Below are 8,530 nucleotides of genomic sequence, written 5' to 3' on the forward strand. Positions count from 1 at the left end.
GCACATTGGAATAGCAAGCCCAAAATAATGGGCTTGCTGTGAAGATGCGGGATAGCTATTTTGGGGTACCCAGTATCCCAAACTAGTGTTTCAATGTAGATGTACCCTAAAGCATGTGAAGTGCTCCACAGAGAAAAATACTAAGACAAGATTTCTGCCCTGTAATGCTTGCAATCAAAAGCCACCTGAACCTAGATCAGAACCCACTAATGCTGATCCTTGCACTCTGATGGAATCTCACTGACATCAGGATTGGGACCTAATTTTAGATGACTAATAACAAACAACAGAAGGTAGATGGGTGGGGGTATGTCTACACTACCACCCTAGTTCGAACTAGGGTGGTTAATGTAGGCAACCGAAGTTGCAAATGAAGCCTGGGATTTAAATATCCCGGGCTTCATTTGCATCTTGCCGGGCGCCGCCATTTTTAAAGCCCCGGTAGTTCGGACTCCGTGCCCGCGGCTACACGCGGCACGGAGTAGGTAGTTCGGATTAGGCTTTCTAATCCGAACTACTGGTACACCTCATTCCATGAGGAGTAACGGTAGTTCGGAGTAGAGAGCCTAATCCGAACTACCTACTCTGTGCCACGTGTAGCCGCGGGCACGGAGTCCGAACTACCGGGGCTTTAAAAATGGCAGCGCCGGCAAGATGCAAATGAAGCCCGGGATATTTAAATCCCGGGCTTCATTTGCAACTTTGGTTGCCTACATTAACCACCCTAGTTCGAATTAGGGTGGTAGTGTAGACATATCCTGGGTGAAGTAAGACAATGGGCTATAATAGTACATGATGGCTCAGCTTCAGTGTGTGCGCTTCTTGATAGTTGTGTTAAAGTCATTTACATTTTAATGGTAAGTTAAGTATATATTAATCTATAAAGGAAACCTCATACTCTTTCTACCATCCCCATCCTCTCTCAACCTTTCTGAACTTTTCAAAAAAAGAGGTCACTATTTTCTGTTTGTGACTCATCTGTTTTCACTGCAACTGGTAATGCTGGTTGAAGGAGAGGATGGTGACTAGAATGACAGCGAAAAAAATCTACAAAATATACTTTTGGTATTAAACGTTTAAGAAAGAAACAAGCCACGGATCCAGTAGCTGATGAATGGAGAGATATGGAATGAACTTTTTGGCAACATATTTCTAACTGTGGTTAGCTTAAACATGTTCTTAAACACTTTGAATGTAATTCACCCTCCACCATGGCCAACAGAAGGTCTGTGGCAACAAATAAGTCCCATTCCCATGTTATTGTATCAACTAAAGTGTGACTTATTGTTGTGCCTGAGTTTTACTCACTGAGTCTTCTAAAGGCTCAGCTGAATGGACTGCAAGATAAACACTGTGCTCCCCAGTCTTCAAGAAAAAGGCCTCTTAGAGGGAGGTAGACCTTGGTGATGAAGGGAAAAAATGTAGGGAGGAAAGATTTATAGTATGGGTGAAAGACCTCATAAGTTCAGATAATCATTGTGGACTTTGGATAGTTATTAAAACCTTTTGAGATTCATCCACTACTATTTGCAGAGGCTAACATTTTGTACCATTAGTTTTGGGATGGAACTGACACACAGGACTGAATTTTTACATTACATCAATTACAAAGCTCAACACAAAGTATAGTCCTAACATCTGCTAATTTCTTTCAGAATTCCATGTAATGTGAAGTTCATGGGTTGACTTGAAGATGATTTATACAAAGAAAAAATCCCATTGGACTATTTGTCTATTGTTTTAAGTGACTAATTTGACTAGAATATACTGTCCCGTAATAAATTACAGTATTAATTACTTTGTACTTCTTTAATTTTTTCATTGTAAAGTTATCCATGCACACTTGTGGTCACTCTTTATTGTTACATTCCTTTGTCTGGCTCCAAAGCAGAGTTCTTTATTTACAGGAAACCAATAACATCTATTAAGGTAATATGACGAAGAACCACTCTCAAAATATTATCTCTATCATTTATTTTATATAGCATGCCTTCTGTTAGGATTATACATGATCGACATGCCCTTTGTATGACAATGCAGTGTGTTTTTACTTAGAGTTTGAGTACACATTGCTCTACCCCAAACAGCACAACAGGACATCATTTTCATGACTGAATTATCTTCTCCAAAATAAGAACAAAAGGCTGAATCATGAAGACCGATTGGTTCAAATCAGCTACTTTGAGTGACACTGATTTATGACAATTGTTACTAACTGACTCTATCTGACCAAACAATTTGCCAAAAGTGGTAACTCTGGTCTACCTTTTCCACCCTTCCCCTAGTAGGCAACATAAAGAATAAATAAGAAGCCAAATTCTGAGATGTGCTTGTCACTGTGCCTCAGTGGGTCACAGCTGAGAATACCAGATTCAGGACAAACAGCTGAGAAATGGGGCAGACTCACCCCAAACTGGTGGTTATTTGATCATTAGATTATACTAAGCTAGTAACAAGAGTAAACTTCTGTCTCAGTTAACAAGAAATCAGAAATACTATCCTCTTAGGCATCCTAGTCCTTTTCTCACCACCCAGACACTGGTCTCTATGATAAGCAGTTTCTGAAAACAAATACAGGGTCCTTCTAATCCCAAGAGATCAACTACATAGCCAGGTCACTGTATAATGTGGGGGTTGTACAGCCAGATATTACCCAATAATCACATTGATGCCAATCATGTAGTAATTAAAATCTAAAGGTTTAATAATAACAACAACAACATGCAAGAAGAGAGATAGAAATGAAGCCGTGTTAGTGTGGTGTAGCTGAAACAAAAACAGGACTATGTAGCATTTTAAAGACTAACAAGATGGTTTATTAGGTGATGAGCTTTCGTGGGCCAGACCCACTTTGATCTGAGGAAGTGGGTCTGGCCCACGAAAGCTCATCACCTAATAAATCATCTTGTTAGTCTTTAAAGTCTACATAGTCCTGTTTTTTGTTTCATGCAAGAAGAGAGTTATACATGTCTAATATATCATATACATACAAATAAATTGAAAAGTTCTTATTTCAGGTGTGTAGTGATGAAATAGACATCAGGCATATAAAGTCTTTCTGGTACCATCCAAAATATTGGAAGGTCCTCAGGTCATAGTTCAAATTCCTCCTTTTAGTTGTAAATCCATAGTCCAGAGAATCAGGGCAGGAAACAGACAAAATGAAGCTCTCTCAGAGGCCTTTTCTATCCTCTGCCAGGAAATGTATTAACTCTGGAAAGTTATTGGCCTAAGATGGAGTCCAGGGTCACATGAGTATATTACATGTCCTCACATTCTTTGATGACAAACAGGGGCAGCCACTTCCCATATTCTTACTGCAGGGTCCAAAGGAAGAGCTACCTAGAGAGTTGATTCTTCTTAATGACCCATTAAGCATGAATAGCCCATTCACAATGGGCTGGCAAGATGAGCTGTAAACTACCTTGTTCCTGAGGTAACATCTACATTTGAGATACAGATACATAGCCAGTATTCATAACTTCTGACGCAGTGATAACACAGGAATAACCAGAATAATCATACTGGAGAAAATGTAACATTTTCAGACACTTTACATGATATGCTTCAGATAAGATTGTTGCAATGGCAGAACAATGATACAAAGGGTCATTCTCAGAACATCTGAATGGTCTGCTGAAGTCATGAGTTTTTTTTTTTTTTTTTGGTTTTTGTCTGGCCAGCAGCCTGTGGCATTTGTCCCCTGGAAAATAGAACTAGAATTCAGAGGGACTAAACAAAACTAAATTAATTGGATACATAATATTAAAATACAGGAACAGTTTTGATCATAGCATATAAGTACTTTCATGGGGAGAAACTTTCAGGTAACAGAAAGCTTTTTAATAGAGCAGAGAAAGATGTGACAAGAACAAACATCTAGAAATTGAAGCCTCATTAAAAATAAGACTCACATTTGTAATGGTGAGGATGATTAACCATTGGAACAAACTACCAAAGGAAGTGGTGGTTTCCCCATCTCTTCATGTCTTCAGTCCTTGCTTTTCTGAAAAAAAACCCAACACTTTAGCCAAACTCAAATTATTGGGCTTAATACAGGAGTAATTGGATGACGCTCTCTGACCTATATTGTGCATGACATCAGATTAGAGGACCTAATGATTCCGTCAGGCCCTAAATCAGACTGATTGTTGACAAGTGCATGCTGCCACGCTCAGGTGTCACTTGTCAGAATGAAAATTTTAAAAGCAGAAGGAAGACTCACCTCTGCATGTTCCCAGGTAGCTCTGAGTTGTGTTTCAATCTTGCAGAGTCATTCCTTCCAGGCACCCTGGAAAGGAAGGAGAAGTCTGACAGCCTTCTTCTGGAAGACAGCAGCCTTTGCCTAGGACAAAGGAAGGTTTTACTTTGAATATTATTTGCAGCAGTTCTGTTACACCAACATGCCACAGTCATGGTCTCTGCAGAAATGTTCATAGAGAAACAACGATATGACCGTGATCTCCCATTGGTGCTACAACCGTGTATTTCCATTGGGAGTTGCTCCAAATTTGCAGCACCTCAGTGAAGGCAGAATCAGGCCCATACCTTAAATGGATGGAAAAAAGTCAAGAGTAAAAAGGAAGCACATTTAGTACAGCTGAATCCCTCCCTGAGCTGCAGAATCCATGAGTAAGAAAGTTTTGTAGCAACTAAGCCAAAGTAATTGGATCTCAGATGAGTTAGTAAATGGGTCGTGCTAATTCCACTGGACTAGATCAGAAAAGGGAAAAACAAAATGTGAAATAAGCAAAAACAAAGCTCACAGATGGGGGTGAGGGGGGCAGTGATGTATGCCAGATGCTTAATTCTTCCTTGACAGAGTCATAAATAAACCACATTAGTCTTCTCCAGGAGCAGCATGTACCATTCTCAATTTACTTGGCTGGTACCGAATCATTTAAGCCTCATCAAGTAACCACTTGATGCTGAAAGGGAGAGTGAAGCACAATAAAATCAGTGTGATATTTCAGCAAGTTGTCTGAGCTTTTATCCCAGATGTGTCTGAAAAATGTCAAAAGGAGAATTATAATACTGTGCAAAAATCAGCAAAGTTACTGGAGACACTGCAGTGCTTCTTGCCACATGATTCCATCCTTCCTGCATAGACAGGGCCCTGGATTTGGTTGCTATCTGGAATTAACTTGATGAAAAATCTGTGGCCATTTCTCCTTCATTATGATGGAGAGGATGGAAAGCTGTTTCCAACTTATTAGCTTGCATTTTTCATATCAGCATTAAATTGAATGAAAAGTAACTCTTTTGGACTTATTCATAATAATTATTATTATCACTATTACTTCATTATGAATTATTATTAGTAGTAATATTAATATAGCATCTGGGAGCCCCAGTTATGGACCAGGAACCTACTGTTCTAGGTGCTGTACAAATGCGGAAACAAAAAGAGAGAGACTATTGCAAAGGGCTTTGAATCAAGGCATAAGGCAAGAGATGAACAGACTATCAGGGGAGCACAAGGAAACAATGAGACAATATTGGTCAGTATGATGGGAGCTCTGCAGGTGTCAAGTTTTTGTAGGCCTTGCAGCAAAGAGGAACTTTAAATGGAGTTTTGTAGATGGATAATGAGGCAGCTCTGCACGTGTTTACAGGAAGTTCTGTTGCGCTCATTGGGTCTACAAAGTGTATCCCTATTGTGAGCTCAAATGTAACAGTGTGTGAAAGTTCACAGTGTGTACAATAACCATGAAAAATAAGTCAAGTTGGTGGTGGTGCTAAAGTTTGCAACAAGTGCAAGAGAATCAGACAAAGAAGCTGGATTAAACTAAACTAAAGTGTCCACACTGATGCACTTCAGGAACTATTGAAATTATAAAACTGATCTTCTTTAAAGAAATACCAGAAGGGCAAAAGTGGGTGGCATAGTCCATCCACCTTATTCTTTTGTCCACCAACTATCCCTCAAACCAATTTTGGTCTGCAGAACTTCTGGTTTCACATCTGGGCTATGTCCACACTGCACACCTCTTGCACAAAAGTCTATGCAAATGAAGTGCGGCATTTTTTCAGGAAGAACGGCTCTTGCGCAAGAGGGGGTTTTGTGCAAAAAGGAGCCATCTACACAGCTCCTTTTTGCGCAAAAGCCTCTTGCGCAAAAATGACCCCCTAATTAATTATGCAACTAAAGTGTGGCAATATGCTAATCCGTGCTTCATTTGCATAGGATTTTGCACAAGAGAGGTGCAGTGTGAACGTAGCCCAGATGTGAAACCAGAAGTTTTGCAGATCAAAATTGGTTTGAGGGATAATTGGTGGACAAAAGAATAAGGTGGATGGACTATGCCACCCACTTTTGCCCTTCTGGTATTTCTTTAAAGAAGATAAAAAAAAGCCCCATCATCCATTCAAGTCCAGAGAAGAGCAACAAAAACAATTAAAGGTCTAGAAAACATGACCTATGAGGGAAGACTGAAAGAACTGGGCTTTTTTAGTTTAGAAAAGAGAAGACAGAGGGGACATGATAGTGGCTTTCGAGTACCTACAAGAGTGTTACAAGGAGGAGAGAAAAAATTGTTCTCCTTGGTCTCTGATGATGGGACAAGAAGCAATGGGCTTAAACTGCAGCAGGGGAGGTTTACGTTGGACATTAGGAAAAACTTCCTAACTGTAAGGATGGTTAAACACTGGAATAAATTGTGTAAGGAGGTTGTGGAATCTCCATCACTGGAGATATTTAAGACCAGGTGGGATGGACATCTATTAGGGTGTGTCTTCCAGACAGTGCTTGGTCCTGCCATGAGGGAAGGGGGCTGGACTTGATCTCTCAAGGTCCCTGCCAGTTCTAGTATTCTATGATTCCCTTTGGCTCTCCCTCTTATCTCCTGTCTCATCTTGCATCCCAGCCCATTCCCTGACCTGCCAGCACTGCAACTCATCTTGATTCATCTAAAGGACTTTATTTCAGAGAAGGTGGCCAGTTGCCCTTGATCTTCTTCAAAGACAGCAGTGCAAGCAGGTTGATACGCTCCAGTATGCTGTACTAGCGAGCTATTAATAGCTGGCAGGGCATACCAGACAGGAACAGCAGCGGTCCTGCCAGAGGAGAGGGCTGCAGGGTGGGGCTAGTGGTTTTGCTCCTTCGCCTGACGGCAGGGGAAACAGTGGGGAAAGGAGCAGCTCCTCTGTTGCCTGTACCACCAGCTGCCAGCCTTGTCCCCAAGGCCTCTCTCTGGCACAACATGAGCAGGGGAGAGTCTCCCTCCCTCCCCCAGTAACATGGGATGGATGTGAGGAGAGAATGAGGAGAACCTGGGAGTCCCGGGCTGGTGGCCGGGCAGTCAGGAGTCACATAGAGGGTCACATGGAGAGGCCACATGCCCTCCTTAGTTGCTAGTCCTCTGGTAAGACATGGATTTTACTTGCACCACTGTTCAAGGACATTTTTTTCATTGGTGAGTACTGAAAGTTACCATATCATGAAAACCAATCCTCGGACCATCAATGGGATAGCTAATAGACAGCCCTACAGAGGTGGATAAGATCCTGCGTTATTTTCCCTTCCCTGGTTGCATTATTTTTGCCCCCCCTTTCTTTCCTCCTATCACCTCTCTCCCCCCCTCCCCCCCCCACACACACACTCCAGGCTTTTCATCCCAACCAGAAGTCAGCTGTACTGTATGTATCTAAGACTGGACTTTTTCTGAGAAAGGCAATCAGATGATGTCCCTGACCAGACTATAAACCAGGAGCTAAACAGCAGGAGTCATGGTCAACCTACCAGCTCAAATATCGGCTTGTAACTATCTAGCGACCCAGTGTTCCAAAACATCCGCAAAAGCCGTATTTCACTCATTTTTCTACCCTTGTCTCTCCTTTACCTTGTGTCTGTCAGTCTGTTCAGACCAGGATAAGTAAATGCCCTCTACACATCATGACAGAGCAATATTAATGTTTTTCTTTTCATCAAAGAAAGGTAGTTCTGAAAATAGAAGACTTATTTTGCCCCCAAAAAGAGAAACACAGTAAAAGTTTAGGTTGTTTTGCATAATCACTCAGCCAGTTGTAGTATAAATGTTTGTGACTTTCCTTTTCTTCTTGTGTTTAATCAATACACTTTCAAATTGAAATGAATGCTGCTGGGGGTTTCCCAAGTAATTAAGTAAAACAAAGGCCTCTGTTCAACCCCAAACCTACTTATCGATGTTTAATGTTGGACAGTGACAGAGTTTATAAACCTCTTTAGATCAAAACCCATACAGGCATGCTTCTTACAGGCATGGGTGGGGGGAGGAAGCAGCATAGGAGAAAGCCTGAAGATGTTTGTTTGCAAATGTAACAAGTGAGCACCAGAAGCTGACATTGTGGCTTGATTGGAGATAGGAGTTGACTTCTCAATGACAGAGAAGATATATAGTGTGAGGATAATTCCCCCCTGGACAATGAATTCAGCTTATGTTTGATGCACTAGAAAAAGGGGAGCCAATGGAGGACTTCAAAGACAACACCAAAGCAATAAGCTAGGAGGAAAATGATTTTCATACTTGGTTAAGAATGGAGCAAGACTACA

The 8,530-nt window shown here is 41.2% G+C and overlaps 1 protein-coding gene across 1 annotated transcript in view; it reads left to right on the top strand.

Moving 5' to 3' along the window:
* Nucleotides 1-2,673, top strand: part of NMS (neuromedin S) — a 34,243-nt gene extending 31,570 nt beyond the window's left edge. The window contains exon 12 of the mRNA XM_075917050.2: nt 1,656-2,673. The gene's annotated coding sequence lies outside the window, so the exon portion shown is untranslated. The remainder of the gene's footprint in view (nt 1-1,655) is intronic.
* The last annotated feature ends 5,857 nt before the right edge of the window (nt 2,674-8,530 follow it).

Source organism: Pelodiscus sinensis, chromosome 1 (genome assembly GCF_052426305.1).
Source record: "Pelodiscus sinensis isolate ZL-2025 chromosome 1, ASM5242630v1, whole genome shotgun sequence".
NCBI classification, from domain to species: Eukaryota; Metazoa; Chordata; order Testudines; family Trionychidae; genus Pelodiscus; species Pelodiscus sinensis.